Source organism: Loxodonta africana, chromosome 7 (assembly GCF_030014295.1).
Source record: "Loxodonta africana isolate mLoxAfr1 chromosome 7, mLoxAfr1.hap2, whole genome shotgun sequence".
NCBI classification, from domain to species: domain Eukaryota; kingdom Metazoa; phylum Chordata; class Mammalia; order Proboscidea; family Elephantidae; genus Loxodonta; species Loxodonta africana.
The window spans coordinates 79897489-79913641 of record NC_087348.1 but is presented as its reverse complement, the minus strand read 5'-3'; the positions used below and the strand labels follow the sequence as shown (position 1 = coordinate 79913641).

At 36.1% G+C, this 16153-nt stretch overlaps 1 pseudogene; it reads right to left on the bottom strand.

Moving 5' to 3' along the window:
• Positions 1-12432: 12432 nt before the first annotated feature.
• On the bottom strand, positions 12433-13863 carry LOC135231974 (olfactory receptor 52N2-like; annotated as a pseudogene).
• Between the last annotated feature and the right edge of the window lie 2290 nt (positions 13864-16153).

Below are 16153 nucleotides of genomic sequence, written 5' to 3'. Positions count from 1 at the left end.
AATGTCAATTTGTAGCAATAAATGCACACATCAAAAAAGAAGAAAGGGCCAAAATCAAAACATTAATCCTACAACTCGAACAAATACAAAGAGAGCAGTGAAAGACGCCCACAACCACCAGAAGAAAGGACAAAATAAAGACTATTGAGCAGAAATAAATGAAATAGAGATCAGAAAAACAATTGAATCAACAAGACCAAAGGTTGGTTCTTTGAAAACAAAACAAAACAAAAATCAACAAACCATTGATCAATGAAAAAGAAAAACTGGAGAAGAAGCAAATAACATGAATAAGAAATGAGATGGGTGATATCACAACAGATCCAACTGAGATAAAAAGGATCATAACAGAATATTATAAAAGATTGTACTGTAACAAATATGAAAACCTAGCAGAAATGGAAAAGTTTCTAGAAACACACTACCTACCTAAACTAATACAAATTGAGGTAGAAAAACTAAACAGACCCATAATAAATAATGAGATTTAAGAGGAAATAAAAACTCCCAACACCAACAACAAAAAAGCTCTGGTCCAGATGGCTTCACGGGAGAATTCTATCAATCTTTCAGATAAGAGCTTCACCAATGCTACTCAAACTATTTCAGAGCATAGAAAAGGAAGAAATACTCCCAAGTTCATTCTCTGAAGCCACCATAACCCTGGCACCAAAACCAGGAAAAGACACCCCCAAAAAATATAACTACAGACCAATATCCCTCATGAATGTAGATACAAAAAATTTCAGCAAAATTCTAGCCAGTAGAATTCAACAGCATATCAAAGATTAATACATCATGACCAATTGAGTATGCAAGGATAGTTCAAGACTACCAAATCAATCAGTGTAATCCACCACATAGATAAAACAAAAGAATCATCACGTGATCATCTCAACACAGAAAAAGCATTTGAAAAAGTCCAACATCCATTCCTGATAAAAACTCCCAGCAAACTAGGAATAGATGGGAAATCCCTTGCCATAATTAATGGCATTTATACAAAACCAATAGCTAACATCATTCTCAGTGGAGAGAGACTGAAAACATTTCCCTTGAGAATGTGTACCAGACAAGGATGCCCTCTACCACTACTCTTATTCAACTTTGTGCTATAAGTCTTAGCTAGAACAATAAGGCAAGAAAAAGAAATAAACAGCATCCAAATTGCTAATGAAGAGGTTAAACTATCTGTATTTGCAGACATGATCTTATACACAGAAAACCCCAAAGCAACCACATAAAAGCTACTGGAACTAATAGAAGATTTCAGCAATTAGAAGGATATAATACTAACATACAAAAATCAGTAGGATTCCTCTACATCGACAGCAAGAACTGTGAAAAGGAAATCAGCAAATCAGTACCATTTACAGTAGACCCCCCAAGAAATAAAGTACTTAGGAATAAATCTAACAAGAGACATAAAAGACCTATACAAAGAAAACTACAAAACACTGCTGCAAGAAACCAAAAGAGACCTACAAAGTGGAAAAACATGCCATGCTCATGGATAGGAGGACTCAACATTGTGAAAAATATCAATTCTATCCAAAGCAATCTACAGATACAATGCAATCCTGGTCCAAATATTAATGGCCTTCTTTAACGAGATGGAGAAAAAAATCAACTTGCATGGAAAGGGAAGAGGTCCCAGGTGAATAAAGTATTATTGAAGAAGAAAAACAAAGTAGGAGGCCTCACAGCACCTGATCGTAGAACCTATTTTACAGCCACAGTTGTCAAAACAGTCTGGTACTGGTACAACAACAGACATATCCACAAAGGGAACAGAACTGAGAACCCAGACCTAAACCCATCCATCTATGGGCAGTTGATATATGACAAAGGCCCAAAGTCTGTTAAATGGGCAAAAGACAGTCTGTTTAACAAATGGTGCTGGATGTCCATCTGTAAAAAAATGAAACACGATCCTTACCTCACATCGTATGCAAAAACTAACTCAATATGTATCAAAGACCTGAATATAAAATCTAAAATGATATAGATCATGGAAGAAAAAATAGGGACAATGCTAGGGCCTTAATACATGGCATAAATAGTATATAAGCCATAACTAACAATGCACAAACACCAGAAGGGAAACTAAATAACTGGGAGGTCCCAAAAATTAAACACTTATGCTCATCGAAAGACTTCACCAAAAGAGTAAAAAAAAGAACCTATAGACCGTGAAAACAAATTTGGCTATGACATATCTGACAAGAGTCTAATCTTTAAAATCTATAAAATACTTCAACACCTGAACAACCAAAAGACAAACCAACATAAAAACGGGCAAAGCATATGAACAGATATTTTACCAAAGAAGACATTCAGGTGGCTAACAGCCACATGAGGAAATACTCAAGACCTCTAACAATTAGCAATTAGAGAAATGCAAATCAAAACCACTGTGAGATACCATCACACCCCAACATTACTGGCACGAATAAAAAAAAAATAACAAATATTGAAGAGATTGCAGGAAGATTGGGAATTTATGCAGTACTGGTGGGAATGTAAAATGGTACAATCACTGTGGAAAATGATATGGTACTTCCTTAAAAAGCTAGAAATAGACACACCATATGATCCAGCAATCCCACACCTAGGAATATATTCTAGAGAAATAAGAGCCATAACATGAATAAACATATGCATACCCATGTTCATTGCAGCAGTATTCACAATAGCAAAAAGATGGAAACAACCTGGCCCATCTATAGATGAATGGGTAAACAAACTATGGTACATACACACACAATGACATACTACTCAGAGATAAAGGGCAATGATGAATCTGTGAAACATCTTACAACATAGATGAATCTGGAGGGCATCGTGCCAAGAGAAATAAGGCAATCACAAAAAGGACAAATATTGTGTAATACCACCCAAACATCCACACAGACACAAAGATCATACATTTGCGATGCTCAGTAAAATAACTGAAAGTAATGCATGTTTGATTTAATAAAGATTTGGCATTTTTAGTACTCAAACTCTGTTTATCTTATATCATTCATAGGACATTCTTGAAAAGAAGAAAAAAATTACATTTCTACATCATTAGTAAGTTTTATGACATCTTAGTAAAGATTCTATTAATTTTTTTTTTATTTTGTCAGATACAGCATCATTTCCTTCTGGTTTCCCTACCTTGCTTTTTTTTTTTTAAGTTCTCTATCCATCTTCAACGGATTCAAACATATCAATGACCATAAAGATGTCACAGATCAAATCTGTCAACATTTTCTGTTATATGTGAGGTTGCCATGAGTCAGAACAGATTCAGTGGCAACTAACAACAACCCATCCTCAATACCAGAATTATAGCCAGAAGGTTCTTGGAGTCCTAAGGAACACTGACTGCCTTTTCTTATTTAATTTAGATAATATCTCTTTTGTTCTAAATGGACAAGTTATCACTACAATAGATACTATCACATCTTTGCATGCTCTTTCTTGTCGAGGCAGCAGAAAGGGTTGAGTGGTATTTTAAGGCATTTACGGATTCAGGAGTAGCAAACATACCAAATATACCACAGGTTTACTAATTCAAACATCTATTCATTCTTTATTCATTCCCATATGTTATTGAGCATCAACAATGTATGATCTTGAGCAAGTTATGTGGGTAATTATTGGCAAATTTCATATGGAATATCAAATTTAAGGTAGGACGAAAGTGCTAATTTTTAGCTCTGTTAAAACTGGAAAGTTAAGCTCCTAATAAGGACAGGTGAGAATAAAGTGATCCTCTACCCATGTGATTTGAGTGATAAGACTCATGTGTTATGAGGAAAATTTGAAGGTTCCTAGTGGTTAAAGTATTTCTGTTACACGAAAAAAGAAAATGATAGGATGAACATATTTAATGGCACTGAACTGTACATGTAAAAGTTTGTGAAAAGGAAAATGTTTTGTTCCCTATGTATTTACCACAAATAAAAAGTTAATGAGAAAATGGTCCTTAACTTCTGAAATAGCCCATGCAGCACAGAGTTAATGCCAGACACCCCTACCATCCAGAACTAAATAGACACTTGCAGTGCGATAGCATGGATCACATGACTATAAAGACACATGGAATATATTCCTGCAACCTAAACGTTCTGGAAATTGCTTCTGGAGATATGGCTGATCCTACCGCCCAGAGTTCACAGAAGCTGCCATGGAAGCGATGAAAAACAAAGGAACTACAAGTTTTAGAGTTTGATGGTCTCTGGTTCCCAGGCCAAACTATGTCAAATAAACGATCCCTTCCCATAATGGAAGTCTCACAATCTCTCTCCAGAAATGTCACCACGTGGAGAAATAATTATTTCATAGTCCTACACCAGAGTAATTGAGAATCAAAATATACAGGGTCCCCAGTCTTTTGTGTATGTGCCATGATGAAATGAGTGGGAAGAAGTAGAAGGAAACGAGAACAATGTTGCCTTTTGCTAACATTGCCTCTTGTTAACTGTCCCCATATTTTAAGCTGTTGCGTTCTTGGCGAGCAATTTGCATTTTCCTAAGATAGGTATTATTTTGAACTTGCCTAAACTCACCTCTGTGCTGCTAGGCACAATTAAATCCCCATGCATGGCTGAGAATCTTTGGGTGTTCTTCAAAACCTGGGTTGATGTCTCCTTACATAGGGTATTCAGTTTCCTTGGGGAATTGCCAGCAAGATGTCTCCAGGCTTATTGAGTTTTTCTCAATTAGAAGTTTCAGAGGGATCTGTTAGAAAGGGAATGAACTTTGAGTAACAGATCTGTATTTAGAGGCTTTGAAGTATAGAAAGAAAAAATGCATCAACGTTTCATTCATTTTCCCAAGTGGAAAACATAGCCACCAAGCCACCAAACATTTTTTAAATGTTTTTCCTCTAATTATGAAAGAAATAGGTCTTCAGTGAGGAAAATCTGAAAACTGCAGGAACGTGTAACAAAGAGTTGGTAAATCACTCTCAATCCCAACACAGAGGAATCGTTATGGTAAAAAGTGTTGAGCATTTCCTTTAGTGATTTTATAGCTATTATGTATAATATTTTAGTGTTTTTTTAAACAAATTTCAGACTATATGGGGTTTTGTACACTATTACTTTCTCTCCCTAATATTATTGTGTGACCATTTTTTCATACCATTATATTTACTGACCAGCTGCCCTCAAGTTGACTCTGACTCATGTCCACCCATATGTGTCAGAGTAAAACTTTGCTCCGTAGGGTTTTTAGCAGCTGATTTTTCAGAAGTAGATTGCCAGGCCTTTCTTCCAAAGCTTCTCTGGATGGGCTTGAACCTCCAACTTTTATATTAGCAGCAAAACACATTAACTGTTTCTACCACCTGGAGAGCCCTTCCATGCTATTGCTGTACTAAATTTAATTAAGCATTTCATTATTAAATATTTGAATTATTTATTATTTTTTCTATCAAAATTTTTCTTTCATTAATATCCTTATCCATTCTGTTTATAACACCGATCCTTTCCTCTCTTCAGATAACTGGAAGTAGGATCAAAGTTTATGGGGTCAAAAGGCATGGGCAATTTTAATTATGTTGATAAATCCTGGGACAAATCATCTCCAGAACGTTTGTTCTGAATTTTACTTCCATCAGGGAGTGGACCGTCGCTCTGTAAGCCCTCATTACTGTATGTACTCGTCACCCCAGCAGGACAGGGAGAATGCTGTCTTCTGGTGTTTGGTCTTGAATTCGCATTAACTTCGTTAGTAGTGATTTCATAATCACAATTTTTTTTAATGTTTTTGGTCAATTATTTTCTCATCCTGTGATTATTCATTCACCTCCTTGCCCATTTTCGGTGAGGGTTTTACTGTTTATTTTACTGAATTTCAAGGCACTTTTTAACACTAAATATTTGAGCCCATTTTCAGTCATAGTTTGCAAACATTTTTTCAAGTTAGTATTATTCTTTAGATTTTATTTTATGGTACAGAGTTGGTATTATCTTTCTTCCTTTTTATTGAAAAATAAAACACAAAGCAAAATCTTTTGATACTTAAACCTTATGTGGGAAATGATATAAAGTTTTAGCACCCTGTACACTGACTTCTCACCTCACTCCTCAGAGGTAAATGTTATTAAAGAATAAATTCTGGCTTGTATACTTCCAGGAGTTTCCCATATAAGTATTTTCTAAAGTATATATCACTTTTTTTGTTATCCTTTAGTTTTTAGCATTATTAATGTTACTAGAAAGGAGTACACCCTACTCCTTCCCTCCCCCCTTAAAGTGTGTATGTCATCCCATTAATACTGAGTAGGAGTTTCTTCATGGTCACTGACCTTTTATTATTTAAAAATTTCTCATAGATTCTGGCCTACTGGCAATAATTCAGTTGTGTTCAAAGTGACTAGTTGGAAAGGCTACTTTCATTTGAATATAGAAGCTTGACTTTGTTTAAAAAACACAATAGAATGCATATAAAATTATTTTGATAATAACTAAATCAGTGCAACTGTATTCCAAAAATATGTGTCTCTCTGCATAAACCCTTTCCTTTTAGATATAAAAATTTAGGAAAATGAAAATTGGCATGAACTGTTGATTAAATATAGATCAGGGGTTCTTAACTTGGGGTCCATGGCCCCTAACGAGTTATCTTCAACTGCATCAGAATCGTTTAGGTAACTTTTTAGAAAGAGAGGTGATAGGGTGCAGTAGGTCTTGGTGGGACCCTATAATTTATCACTTTTGCTTATAAATGTTTGTATTAAGATCAGCATTGACAGAACTTGACCCATTCTTGAGTTTTTTTTTTTTTAATTTCCAGTTTTCATGAATTTCATTGTTTTATTTAACCATGTATATCAGAAGTATATGATATGAGGCCAAGGTTTAACTTGATGTATATTCCACATGTTTACCCATATTTTCCCATTGTTTACTTTGAAACACTATTTTTTCAATTTTCTGTACTATAGTAAAAATGGTATTTCTACAATAGAGTTGAAAAATGACATATAAACCCAGCAAGAACTGGTTCTCTGTACCTTAATGTAGCATGTTCTTCCTCCAGTCCTCAGTACAGGCCATTTCCTCTCCCTAAAATAATTTTTGTCTTCCATCTTTCTTCTACCTAAATAACACCAATTCATCTTTCAATATCAGCTTAAGTACTAAATTCCTCTGAAAGCCTTTTCTGACAGTTGTAATTTGTACTATGATACAAGTTCACTGTACTTATGTCAATTAATTATGCAACTGTGTTCTTGCTTTTTCTCTCTCCCTTATCTCATTCATTTATCTATCTTTTCCTTGTTTTACCTTAATACTTGTGGGGAGTTTTGAGGGCCTCTTCATAGTACACCTATCCTTTCTTCTGCAGTTCAGAGCTGAGACATGCAGGAGGAAGGAAGTTGATGCAAAATATCAACAATTTTATGACATACATCTGGGAGAATAAAGCTTTACATGTTTCTTTCGTAGACAAATGCAAGCCTCTCCACGAGGTGCTGGCCTCTAATGGCGTGAATGTGGGAAGATCAGAATGTGTGGCTTGTTCAGACAGGGAGATTGACTGGTGCGAGGGGCAGTGTTCCAACTGAAGATAAGAAACATCTCTCCTATTCAGTGGAACGAGGGTTAGGATGAGCAGCTAAGGATGTTAATCTAAATGAAGTCCCTATACTTGAAGTAATAAGAAGAGAAGAATAATTTTACCCCTCCCCCAACATCTCCCCTTTTCCTTCCCTTAAAATTATTATTTCTTCTTTCTCATAGATACCATGATCTGGACAAAGTAGAACTGCCCCATAGGGTTTCCAAAGCTGTAGTCTTTATGGATGCAAACTGCCTGCTCAATTTTCTGGTTTCTGCAGAGATTAATCATTCCAAAGGAATCAGGGGGAAATCTCAGATGTCAAAAAGAAAAATTGATCAATGAATCAATTAAAGTTAACAGGATGTATTGAGTGAGGAACTGTTTCCAACAGGGTGCAACCAAACTGAAAATAATGACAGGCTTGAGTTTATGCTATTACAATGCCCTTTAAAAGCTTAGATAAGTGTCTTGCTCTTTGCTTTGATTGTTTAATAACATCTAATTTTCCTTTTGTTTTGTGGAAGTTGTTCACTGAATGCTAAACTGACTTGTCTTGGTTGGATGAATGTTGCCAGCTCCTACTGATAATATGGCTAACTGGCTAACTCATGCTGATATGAAAAACTTGTCTAGTTTCAGTTCTTCAAATAGTTCTCGTTTCTTGTAATGGCCTTGGGACTAATTTTTGTTTAGATCTTGACCCATGGGAGCTATTTAAACTCTTGTCTCTATAAAAATTTTTAACACAGACCAATATCAAACGTCTTTTCTCTTCAGTAAAATACTTGTGACTTCTTATGTCAAATGAGTTGTTGTTAGGTGCTGTCCAGTTGATTCAGATTCATAACAACCCTATATACCACAGAATGAAACACTGGCCGGTCCTGTGTCATGGTCATTATCATTGTTATGCTTGACCGCACTGGTGCAGCCACTGTGTCAATCCATCTCTTTGAGGGTCTTCCTCTTTTTCACAGACCCTCCACTTTACCAAGCATGATGTCCTTCTCCAGGGACTGGTCCCTCCTGATAACATGTCCAAAGTATGTGAGATGAAGTCTGGTGATCCTCACTTCTAAGGAGCATTCTGGCAGCACTTCTTCCAAGACAGATTTGTTCTTTCTTTTGGCAGTCCCTGGTATATTCAATATTTTGCACCAACACAACTCAGTGGCATCAACTCTTCTTCATTCTTCCTTATTCATTGTCCAGCTTTCACATGCATATGAGGCAATTGAAAACACCATGGCTTGAGTCAGGCCCACCTTAGTCCTTAAAGTGCCATCTTTGCTTTTTAACACTTTAAAGGGGATCCTCTTCAGCAGATTTGCCCAATGCAATGCATCATTTGATTTCCTGGCAGCTGCTTCCATGGTTGTTGATTGTGGATCCAAGTGAAATGAAATACTTGATGACTTCAATCTTTTCTCCATTTATCCTCATGTGGCTGATTTGTTCTTTATGTTGAGCTGGATTCCATGCTGAAGGCTATAGTCTTTGATCTTCATCAGTAAGTGCTTCAAGTCCTCTTCATTTTCAGCAAGCAAAGTTGTGTCACCTGCATAATATGGGTTGTTAATGAGTCTTCTTCCAATCCTGATGTCTTGTTCTTCTTCGTATAATCTAGCTTCTCAGATTATTTGCTCAGCATCGTGATTGAATAAATATTGTGAAAGGATACAACCCTGACACACACCTTTCCCGACTTTAAACCCCATTGTATTCTCTCGCTCTGTTTGAACTACTGCCTCTTGATCTATGCATAGGTTCCTCATGAGTACAATTGAGTGTTCTGGAATTCCCATTCTTTACAATATTATCCATAATTTGTTATGGTCCACACAGTCAAATGCCTTTGCATGGTCAATAAAACACAGGTAAACATCTTCCTGGTATTCTCTACTTTCAGCCAGTATTCATCTAGCATCAGCAATGATATCCCTTGTTCCACGTGTTCTTCTGAATCTGGCTTCAATTTCTGGCAGTTCCCTGTCAGTGTACTGCTGCAATCACTTTTGAATGATCTTCAGAAAAATTTTACTTTCATGTCATATTAATGATATTTCCCAATAATTTCTACATTTCCTTGGATCACCTTTCTTGGGAATAAGCATAAATATGATCTCTTCCAGTCGGTTGGCCAAGTAGCTCTCTTCCAAGTATCTTGTCATATCAAGTGAGCACTTCCAGTGCTTTATCCCTTTATTGAAACATCTCAGTTGGTAGTCCATCAATTCCTGAAGGTTCGTTTTTCACCAGTGTCTTCAGAGCAGCTTGGACTTCTTCCTTCAGTACCATCAGTTCTTGATCATATGCTACCTCTTTAAATGACTTAATGTCTGCCAATTCTTTTTAGTACAGTGACTCTGTGTATTCCTTCCATCTTCTTTTGATGCTTCCTGCATCTTCCAGTATTTTGCACATTGATTACTTCACTATTGGAGCTCAGGGCTTGAATTTTTTCTTCAGTTCTTTCAGCTTGAGAAATGCCAAGTGTGTTCTTCCCTTTTGGTTTCCTAATTCCAACTCTTTGGACATGTCATTATAATACTTAACTTCTGCTAGAGCTGCCTTTTGAAATCTTCTGTTCAGCTCTTTTAAGTCATCGTTTCTCCCATTTGATTTAACTACTTGACATTCAAGAGTAAGTTTCAGATTCTCTTCTGACATCCCTTTTTGTCTTTTCTTCCATTCTTGTCTTTCCAATGATCTTTTGCTTTCTTCATGTATGATGTCCTTGATGTCATCCCACATGTCTGGTCTTCAGTCTTTAGTGTTCAAAGGTTCAAATCTATTCTTGAAATGGTCTCTAAATTCAGGTAGGATATACTCAAGGTCATACTTTTACTCTAGTGGACTGATTCTAGTTTCTTCAGCTTCAACTTGAACTTTCATATGAGAAATTGATGATCTGTTCCACAAGTGGCCGTTGACATTGTTCTGACTGATGATATTGAGCTTTCCATAGTCTCGTTCCACAAAGGTAGTCTATTTGGTTCCTGTGTATTCCATCTGGTGAGATCGACATGTATAGTCGCTGTTCATGTTGTTGAAAAAAGGTATTTGCAAAAAAGCCGTTGGTCTTGCAAAATTCTATCACGTGATCTCCAGCTTTGTTTTTATCAGCAAGGCCATATTTTCCAACTACTGATTGTTCTTCAAATATATGCCAGATATAAAAGTCTTAAATTCAAACTTCTCATCTTTAGTCATTCCACAAAATAATTAAGCCATTTTTTTGTGCAGTATTGATCGTTTTTCAGTTTTTCTATAAAACAGCTTGCAAATTAGCTTTAAGCTTTCTTTAGAGATAGTCCACATCTATGATGCTTTTTCACGCAAGGAAAATTAAATTTTTCATTTATTGATACTGAGAAGCAGAAATCAGGGAAAAAGATAAGATTTCACTTTTAATTTTGCCTGAACATTGCTAGTTCAGTAAAACATAAAACATAACTCTCAGTAGACACTGTTGTTGCACCTGCTGCCCCCAATTCCCACCTAATTACATATTGTTATTTTTTATTAATATTCAATCTTAATGTTCTGAGATTTACCTAGTCTTACTGTTCATATGGAAACCCTGGTGGCATAGTGGTTAAGTGCTATGGCTGCTAATCAAAGGGTTGGCAGTTCGAATCCACCAGGCGCTCCTTGGAAACTCTATGGGGTAGTTCTACTCTGTCCTACAGAGTCGCTATGACTCAGAATCGACTCGACGGCACTGGGTTTGGTTTGGTTTTTTGGGTTTCCTGTTCGTATAGCTCATATTCCTCTTCTATAAAATGGAGATAATTAAACTTATCCCATAGTTCTGATGTAAAATTTCAATGAAATAAAATATATAAAACATTATAGCTCCTGACAAATTCTAAATGTTTAATAAATGACATTTTAGGAAAAGTAATTCCTTAATCACTTTGATACTCTTTTGGTATGGTTGCAATGAAAATACTCTGATGAACAAAATTTCCAAAACCAAAGACATAATCCCAAGATATAATAAATTTATTAATGGCAAGCTACTCAGCACCTCACAATTTATGTCAGATGTGGGCACTTTCATAATGGTAGAATTTTTTTAAATCTCAGATTTTGCTTCCAAATATGTGAAAATTACACTGTAAAAATACGTAATGGATTAATATATTTCACAGTTATCTCACCCTATATACATAATATCAAAATATACCCTTTACATTAAAAGATGAGAGATTTAACTTTTACCAATATAATTAATCTCTCTCTCTGTGCATCTATTTGCATCCTGTTCCTGTTCCCATTCTATTTATTACTCCAGTTACCTCTCGGGCTAGGCTCTTTTTCTTTCTCATTTTCCATTCAACCTTACTATTTCTGAATACCACATTTGTCATTCCACCTCCCTTTTCTTATTCCTCAGCTAGTTCCAGAAATCTAAATCAGCTACTCCTTTCTCCATCACCCCTCTACAAAAAAATATAGGTAAAGCAGTGAAGTCAAAACATTCTTGCTTGGCAAGTTACATAGATTTTCTTTAGTCTCCTTTCAACTACTTATATACGCTGTCCTCAAACAGCTGGCAGATGGTACCCACTTTTTTTGAAAATTCTGCCTCATATTAATTCCAAGGAGTACTTTCCAGATTGTGTTGAACTCCATTGACCCGTGCCCTACCTACTCAAGTTTCATTTCTGTACACACTGGTATAGCCCTATGAGTTGAAATAGTGAGGCACCAGGATATCAGAGATAAATGTTCAGGCAAGGGGATTTTTTTCAGTAAAGTTATACAGGGTCGTTATGAGTTGGAGTTGACTTGATGGCAGTGGGGCTCAACGGGGATACAAGCCATATATAAATATGGAATAGGAAGGATGTCTTAACATCCTGAAATTTAGCACAGGCACTCTTTGGAAGAGTTTCATGCTTCCTTGCAGTGAATAGAACAATTTACTTATGACCTTTCAACAACTTTCTGGAACCTTTCTAGGCTATCTGACATTCTTTATCCTTTCCTATATACTTACCCACAGTACCTAGACCAAAGTGCATTAATCACCAAGAGTTTTACTTGAAGTCGAATATCCTATTTCATCCTGTGTGTTTGTTCCACAAATTCTCACTAAAGTTAATTTATGTGTGAAAAGTGTACTTTTTCTTCTCTATTTCATGTTTTTTCTATCAAATCAGAGGTCTTAGATTAAAATTACTGAGATTATTTAGTGCATTTAATGGCAGAAAATTCAGATATTTTATTCTGTAGAGAGATCATTTTTGTTGAATTTTGCATTTGCTGTCTTCATTTATAACTTTTTTCTTTATCTTCATGCTAAATGCAGAATTCTATATCATATATTTATCTCACAGCCAAAATATCTTTCTCTCTAAAGAACAGTTTGATCACTCCTTCACGGATCTGCTTTGTCTTCACTCCATAGACAACTGGATTCAAGGTGGGAGGCAGCAATAGATAGAGGCCGGCAATAAAGATGTGGATATGGTGAGGTATGGTGCCTCCCCCAAAGCGGTGAGAGAAGAAGTTAAAGAAAGCTGGAACATAGGTAATGACAATAGCACATATGTGTGATGTACAGGTGCTGAAGGCTTTGTGGCGAGCATCTGCAGATGACAGATTCAGTACAGCACGAATGATCATGATGTAAGACAGAGAGATACAGAACATGTCAAATCCCCCAATCAATATGGCAGCTATGAGACCCTAGATAGCATTAATCTTAACATTGCCACAGGGTAATTTGGCCACAGACATATGGTCACAGTAAGTGTGATGGATAAGGTTGCCCTTGCAGTAGGGAAGACACTTGATCAGAAGAGTGAATGGGATCATGAGCAACACACTTCACATGAAGGTGGCAAGCCCAACCTTGATAGTTATAGTGTGGGTGAGGATGGTGGAATAGCGTAGAGGGTAGCAAATGGCCACATAGCGGTCCAGAGCCATGAGCATAAGCACCCCAGACTCCATGCCTGTCAGCATATGTATGAAAAACATCTGTACAAGGCAAGCATTAAAGTCAGTCTCTTTGAGACTGAACCAAAAGATGCATAACATATTGGGGACAAAGGAAGTGCACCCACTAACATCTGTAAAGGACAACAGGGCTAGAAAGTAATACATGGGCCGATGCAGGGGCTCCTCATGGCTGATGAGGTAGATGAGCCCACAGTTTCCCACTACAGCAATGATGTACATGAAGCAGAATGGCAGGGAGATCCAGATGTGTGCAGCTTCCAGCCCAGGAATTCCATTGAGAATGAAGTACTTTGGTGTCATACTGGAGGTTTTGGCTCCATGCATGGTGATCAACTGGAGGGCACACTACTCTCTGCACTGTTTTATAGAAGAAGAGAGCAACTTTGTTATTTTCAGCCAGAGACAAAAGATGAACAAGTATTTTGCACAATATAAATAATGGATTTAAGAACAAAATTCATCTCTTTGTATCCAGACTAATATTCTTTGATTCTACTGAGTGTCCTGATCCTGTTACCGAATCAAGAGAATAAAAAAACCAATTACCATGCAGCCAATTCCAACTCACGCTGGCCCCACATGTTACAGATTAGAATTGCTTCATAGTGTTTTCCTGACTGTGGTCTTTATGAAAGCAGGTTTTCCAGCGTTTCTTCAGTGGCACTGCTGGGTGGGTTTGAACCCTCAACCCCCTGGGTCAGCAGATGAGCACAAGCTGTTTGTGCCACCGAAGGATCTAACAGAATGAAAGCATAGTAACAAAGCCTTAGCCTGGCTTGATTTTATACTGTGAACTCTGTCTACACGTATGTCTAAAAAAAGAACAAAAAACAAGCAAAAAAAAAAAAAAGGCAACGTCTAAAAACAACAACAAAAAAAACCCCAACAAACCCATTGCTATTGAGTCCATTCTGACGTATGTAATCATGTGATACAAAGTAGAACTGCTTCGTAGGGTTTTCTTGGTTTTAATTTTTGGTGAAGCAGTTCACCAGGCCTTTCTTCCTCAGAGCCTCTAAAGTGAGTTGAAACCACCAAACTTCAGGTTAATAGCTGTTGACAAACAGCATGTGCCACCCAGTTTCTTTTGTCTATATGCACCTGCTCTTATTCCCAGCCCAGTGACTAATACTTGCTTTTTTTCCCCTCAACAATTTCCAAATTATCAACCCTGTTTAAATAATAGTGATTCTCTTCTCCCCTCCCACCGCACACATATAATTTTCCTTCTTCCAAGAAGTTTTTTATATGTGCCCAATGGACTATAGTCAATGAAGTATTTGAGCACCTACGTATTACACAAATATATTATGGGACTCAGCCTAATCTACCTACAAGTCTAAAACCTGGCAAGTCTAGATTTTTCACGTCAGAACTATCAAAAACAGAAGACCAGATAGTTATATACTAAGATACAACTTATAAAGTGTTGCTAGTGCATTTGCATTCAATCTTGAATTGTTCATTGCTGGTAAACATGAAAAATTTTTGTAGTATTTACATTTAACCAATAACATTGTTAAACTCTTAATTAATTCTCATGCTTTCTAATGATTCTTATCAAATTTCTATGTAGACCAGTACAAAATCTATAATTATATTTTATGTTTTCTTTTGGTGTATTATTTCTAGCCCCCAAATGACTATGACAAATTATATTGGAAAAGATACAACCCTTATTAATTTCTTGGTTTGTTTTTTGAGAACTGTTAGCTTTCCACCCTTCTTCTATGTTTTGGAACACGGATCTAAATTGAAAAATCATTACTGATTAAAATCATAAGACTCTAGGGACTTATATTTATTTTTGTAGAAAATTCTTTACTTTATGTTTTTTAAATTTCTTCCTTAGTTATTGCTGGTTTTAGACTATTAACTTGAGTTATTCATTTTCCCAAAGCACTGTACATTTTATTACGTTTTCACAAATTATTATAAATCACCTTCTGTTATATTTTAATATAAGCCATAAGCAGTCTGTACTGCAGTTTTCATTTTGGTGCTTCTATTTTCTCTTTTTTGAAAGGATTTATCCTAGAGTTTTCTATAGGTTTTATTTTTTAACCATTGGTTTTAATCATAAAAGATTTTTAAAATGACGTCATATAAACATTCTCAATGTATAAAAAAGACAAAAGCAAATACTTCTAGTTGAAGCATGGAGAGGTTCTGAAAAGTGCCAACTTTGCCTCTGCTTGATAGCCAAAGGTTGAATACCATTGGCCTGCATTTTATCTTGAGTTTTGCCCTTTTTCATGCCAAAAATTGCTTTAAAAAATCATCGGCTCTCGTCTTTTCCTCTTTTTTAGGTATTTAGTAAACATTTTGCTGACACAATTTTCTTTTTCCTTTCCATTATTTCTTCATTATTGTTTTGTAGAACATCTTGGGCTAAATAATTGACTTACTTTCATTTCAAAAACATGACCATGATTGTAAGTTTATTTTACCTCTGAAAAGAGCCTTGCATCTATGCCATATCCAGTCTTGGTAGTCTTATTTTTACGGTTTCTAAAATGATAATTTTCTTTCTTTCTTTTCTTTCTTTCTCTCTCTGTCTCTTTCATTCTCTCTATCTCTCTTTCTTTCTTTCCCCCTCCCCTTTTAATCAGGA